The following is a 6258-nucleotide window of genomic DNA, read 5'->3' as shown; positions in this document are numbered from 1 at the left end:
AGGTATCTGTTACACTGCCCATGGCTGCTCACAGACCAGTTGATCTGTATTTTCTGTGTGCAGTAGGCCTATACCCAGTGTACAGTTGACTAGCATCTTCAAAAGAACAACGTAACAATGTCATTAGATGGAGTTGTCATAAACTATAACATCAAGTTAAATATAAAGTTATTAATGCTAAGTTATAAAGTTTCGAAAGTATATATATACAAATAAAGCTATAACCAAAAAGTCTACAAAATGTGGAAATATCTATACCATCAATATGAGCAGTCAATGTGTCACGTCTGCTCCTGCTCCTCCCCTCCGGCAGACAACATCACCAGAGTACTAACCACCGGTCCTGGGATTCACCATTACGCACACCTGGAACTCATCATTACGCGCACCTGTGAATCATTATGATTCACTCCTGAACTCCATTACCTTCATCTGTTCCTCCCCTTTATATGTCACTCTCCCAGGTTCACTCACCAGATGGTATTGTTCTTGTGTATCGGCGGTCTGCCTTATGTTAGTGGCGTGTTCTTGGTTTTGTTGTTTTATTAAAACGTTTCACCTGCTTCTGACTTCACTGACGCATCATTACAGAATACCAACTCAAAATATGGAAGCAGCAGGACAACCGGACATCTCCCAGACGATCAATGAACAAGTTGACCTTCTTCGTCAACACCATGATCAACTGGGGATGGCCATGGAAGAGGTTCTCCGCAGTCTACAACGTCTCAACAGTGGAGGATATTCTAGAGCCAGTCTACCCAACGAGCCAGGCCATTCAGCAACCCCGCTCAGGTCAGCGATGCCCTTCTATCCCTCCCGGGGAAATATGACGATACACCATCCAAATGCCGTGGCTTCTTCCTTCAGTGCTCCCTCTATTTCGCACATCAGATGGGAGCTCCCACCACCGAGAGGTCTAAAGTTGCAACGGTTATTTCTCTGCTGACTGGGCGGGCATTGGAATACCCTACGGCCGTCTAGGAGAGGAGGAGCTTGAGTCTTATGAGGGGTTCATGGCTCTGTTTTAATTTTATTTTCGATCATCCCGCGGCGGGCAGAGAGGGAGGTGAGCGTCTGCTTCAGCTCCAGCAGGAGAATCAGACGGCTGCTGAGTATGCGCTTACCTTCCGGACAGTAGCAGCTTCCGGTGGATGGAATGAGCCGGCGCTCAGCACGTTATTTAGAAGAGGTCTGCGAGAGGAGGTCCAGACGGAACAGGCCTGCTGAGATGACAACCTCACTCTGGACACACTCATTGTGATGGCCGTCTGAATAACCTCCTCCAGGAGCGTCGGCATCGACATCACTTCCCTCCCTCCTTTGGCGAGTGTATGGGCTCAGAGCCTGAACCCATGGCGGTAGGGGTCACACGTCTTCCCATGGCGGAACGACGCAGACGGAGGCAGCTGGGGCTCTGTCTGTACTGTAGCCAGGGAGGGCACAAGCGCCAGCGGTGTCCATTACTTCAGAATCCGGGATCCACTAGAACAGAGGGACGGTCACTTGATGTTACATCACCTGGACCAGGAGTGAGTATTCCATCTACTGCTCTTCCTGTTAGACTCTTTTAAGTACCCATCACTCTGGCTGACTGTCCCTCATGCCCTGTGTCTACAGCTTTAGTGGCTCCCGGGGCCACGGGGAACTTTATGGATCAGACCCTTGCCTCCTCTCTCAATATTACTACCTACCCGCTCTCCTCTCAATCAATCAAAGGTATTTACAAAGCCCTTCTTACATCACCTGATGTCAAAGTGCTGTACAGAAACCCAGCCTAAAACCCCAAACAGCAAGCAATGCAGTTGTAGAAGCACGGTGGCTAGGAAAAACTCCCTAGAAAGGCCAGAACCTAGGAAGAAACCTAGAGGAACCAGGCTCTCCTTTTCTGGTTCAAGGTCTAGACTGTTGGCCTCTAGGATTTGGAACCATCACACACATCTCCCAACCACTCACCCTCACTGTGGAGCCCAATCACCAGGAAAACATCCCCTTCATCGCCAGTTCACAAGATCATCCTCGGCCTACCTTGGCTTCAACGCCATAACCCTACCATCTCATGGTCGAGGATGAGAATCACCGACTGGTCACCTGAATGTCGGAAGACCTGCTTTCCTGTCCCTTGTGGTTCCACGTTGGTTGAGAGACCTGTGGTTGCCCTCCAGCCCAACATCCCGGAGGAATATCAGGATCTAAGGCAGGTATTCTCCAAGACCCGGTCTTCCTCCTCATCGCCCCTGGGACTGTGCCATTGACCTGTTTTCCAGTGCTACACCACCTCGCAAACACATCTACCCTCTGTCAGTGGCTGAGACCCAGGCCAGGGAGGACTACATTCAAGAGGCGCTCCAACAGGGTTTCATCCGCAGGTCCACGTCCCCTGCTTCTAATTCATGGCCAAGGAGGGAGGATTACGACCTTGTATTGATTACCGTGGACTCCATGACATCCCCACGAAGTATCGGTACCCTCTCCCGCTGGTGCCATCGAGCAGCTCTGCGGGGCCCAGTTCTTCACCAAACTGGACCTGCGGAGTGCCTACAATCTCATTCGCATCCGGGAGGGGGATGAGTGGAAGATGGCGTTCGGCACGATGTCAGGTCACTATGAGTACTTGGTTATGCCCTTTGGCTTAGCCAATGCTCCATCAGTGTTCCAGGAATTCGTCAACGAGGTGTTCAGGGACATGCTCGGACGTCAGGTGACTGTGTACATCGATGACATCCTGATCTTCTCAACCAACCTGGAGGATCACATCACTCACGTTCGAGCAGTCCTGGAATGCCTCTTGTCTAACCACCTGTTCGTCAAGGCGGAGAAGTGCCAATTGCATCAGAGGGATGTCTCCTTGGGCTACCAAATCAGCCCTCAGGGAGTGAGGCTGGAGGACAAGGTAGATGCGGTAAGGTCATGGCCAGGCCCAACCACCAAGGGGTTACAACGGTTTCTGGAGTTTGCCAACTTTTGCAGCCACTTCGTCAGGAATTTCAATACCGTCGCCGCCCCTCTCACCTCCCTCCTCAAGGGTGGGCCTCGTAGTTTGCTTTGGTCTCCAGCAGCCGACGAGGCGTTGCTAAAACACCCAGATCCCACCCTACCTTTTGTGGTTGAGGTAGATGCATCGGAGGTGGGTGTGGAGGCGGTTTTGTCAAAGACGGGGACACATTAAAATTGTATCCAAGAAACTGTCCCCCGCAGAGAGGAAGTACATCTGCCATCGTGAGCTCTTGGCGGTGAAGTTGGCATTAGGAGTGGTGACACTAGCTGGAGGGTACCAAGGAACCATTTGTCATCCTCACGACCATCAGAACTTTGAGTACATACGGACAGCGAGGAGACCGAAAAGGCGCCAAGCCAGGTGGGCCCTCTTCACCAGGTTCGACTTCCCTCTGACCTATCGCCCAGGTTCTAAGAACATCAAGGTCGATGCCCTGTCCCGTATTTACGATTCGGGAGAGGCTCCTGTCCAGAGGGTACCCATAATCCTATCCTCCCGAGTCGTGGGTCCAGTGGTTTGTCCCCACAGGGATAAGGGATCAGCTGCTGACCTGGGCACACACAGCTGTCTTCGCTGGACATCCAGGTATTTCTCGCACCATCCATTCCATCACTGAGAAATACTTGTGGCCCACCTTGGTGCAAGATGTTACGAGGTATGTCAACTCCTGTTCCGTGTGTGCTCAAACCAAGTCCCCCCGGAATCTCCTGCCGCTTCCCGTGCCTCAGCAACCTTGGTCCCATCTGTCATTGACTTTGTTACTGATCTTCCCCCTTCTAATGGTTTCACCACCATTCTGGTGGTAGTGGAGTGATTCTCCAAGCCATGTAGTTTAATCCCTATTCCTGGTCTTCCCACTGCTCTCCAGGTCACTGAGGCACTCTTCTAGCAGGTCTTACAGCATTATGGCCTTCTAAAGGACATCGTCTCAGACCGTAGACCCCAATTTACATCCCGAGTATGGCGGGCCTTCTTGGAGAAGCTTGGGGTCACGGTTAGCCTCACATCCAGGTATCGGCCTCAGTAACGGGCAGGTGGAGAGGATGAATCAGGAGCTGGGGAGGTTCCTGAGGAGTCACTGTCAGGACTGGCAGGGTGAGTGGGCACGTTTCCTTCGTTGGGCAGAGTATGCCTAGAACTCTCTACGTCACTCCTCCACTGGGTTGACCCCCTTCCAGTGTGTTTGGTTTCCAGCAGGTCCTGGCCCCGTGGACCCCGGGCCAGACCGCGGCTCCTGCGGTAGATGAGTGGTTCCGGTGCGCGGAGGACTTGTCAGGAGCAGGCAGACCGTCATCACAGTGAGACCCCTGTGTTCCATCCTGGGGATCGCGTCTGGCTCTCTACCAGGAACCTCCCACTCCGCCTGCCCTGCATGAAACTGAGCCCCCGGTTTGTGGGTCCATTCAAGGTTCTCCTTGAAGGGTCAATGAGGTGACATACAGGTTACAATTACCCAGTCACTACCGTATCTCACCCTCTTTTCATGTCTCCCTTCTCAGGCTGGTGGTTCCTGGTCCCCTAGCTGATGCTGTCCCCCCCTGGACATCGAGGGGAGCGCGGCGTACTCTGTCAGATCCCTACTGGACTCCCAACATGGCCCAACATGGCCCAGAGGAGCGGTGTTGGGTTCTAGGGGAGGACATTCTGGACCCCAACATCTGTGATTTCCACCTTTGCCGACCGACCCGCTCCTCGTCTTCGGGGTCCTCGTCTTCGGGGTCCTCCCCCCTGGTCAGCGTCGTCCTGCGCCTCTGACCATTCTCCTCCCCCGTATCCTAATTTGTGCCACCCATGAGTGAGAAACCTCAAGTACAGATCATATATTGTGTTCCCTTCAGGTTATAGAAGGAGCATAATCTCTAAGCTATCTGTTTAGACCTCAAGCCTACCTACCTACAGGTTATGGAAAATTTGCTATTTTAGTATTTCTCCAGTAGGATTCTGCAAGGAGAAAGCCTTGACTTCTATGTCAAAGATGATAAAACAAAAACAATATGGTAAGTACTACAGTAATGTCCACAAAAACACTGCAGTTAATACTACAGATGTATTTTCATCTGACTTTCTTATCCAGTCTTTGATTTGCATTAGTAGGTTACGATTGACATGTACAGCATTCTTCCCATTACTTTAAAGTAGATAATTGGAGATCACTTAACTGGCACATGTCCAAGATATGACAGCATGCAAGATACAAAATTAGGTGTGTATTACACATAAAACGGAGAATGATGTCTGCCCTCTGTGGATGCTCTTTGGTCAGTTCTTTGCTCTGTATGCGAACTTAGCACATCCCACGGTCAGTACTTCGAAATGGTTCTCTCTCCAACTATTATCTAACAAACCTGGAGACTTTGCTCTCTTCTATTCCAATATTGATTTGGTTTCACTGTAAATGTCTTCATTTTTCACTGTTAAATCTATACATTTTCGGACGATGCAAGTCAGAGCAACAATCTTTTGGGTCCTTTCAGCTTCTTGTGGATAGCAAAGCAGAGACCTATCTGGTGCTAAAGAAGTAGCAGTATGTTAAAGGTTGAACCGTCATAATGACCTATGAGTCTGTAGATGCTACAAAGCCAGTCTTGGTGTTATTTGAAACCCTACCGTGTGCTTTGAAATATGAGTAGTGTTAAGAATACAATTTCTTTACATTCATTTATAGATAATAAAACATATAAAGTAAATATCTCAAAAGTACCCTTTTTGGTTTTGATCATTTTTAGACATTGTTTTAAACAATATACTCTACAAGTACATCACATTTCCAGAGTGGGCTCTCTGCTACTTTTGAAGTTATTATTCATTTTATGAGCACCACCAACAGAGTGAATCAGAAAATGGATTCAAAGGGAACTTCCCCTGCTGGTGGTTGATTAATGACCTATAATGCCAAATGATATGTATAACATGGGTCATATCTTCAAAAGTACCAGAGAGCCCACTCTGGAAATTGTATGTACTTATAGAGTATATTGTTAAACACTATGTTTAAAAATGAACAAAATCAAAAATGTTACTTTTGAGATATTTACATTTATATTGTTAATTATCTCTAAATGTATGTAAAGAAATTGTATTATTAATATAAACACTTCTCATATTTCAGAGCACATGGTAAGGTTTCAAATGTCACCAAGACTGGCTTCATCTACAGACTCATCATTGTAGTGTCTTATAGAAGGTCCGGGTAAAGCCAAAATGTCACACATTTTGCAACTTTAATTAATTATTTCTCCATTTATTTAAAGGACCTTTCT

The sequence above is a fragment of the Salvelinus alpinus genome, chromosome 13 (assembly GCF_045679555.1).
Source record: "Salvelinus alpinus chromosome 13, SLU_Salpinus.1, whole genome shotgun sequence".
In the NCBI taxonomy this organism is placed as follows: domain Eukaryota; kingdom Metazoa; phylum Chordata; class Actinopteri; order Salmoniformes; family Salmonidae; genus Salvelinus; species Salvelinus alpinus.
Note: the sequence above shows the minus strand (reverse complement) of the source record.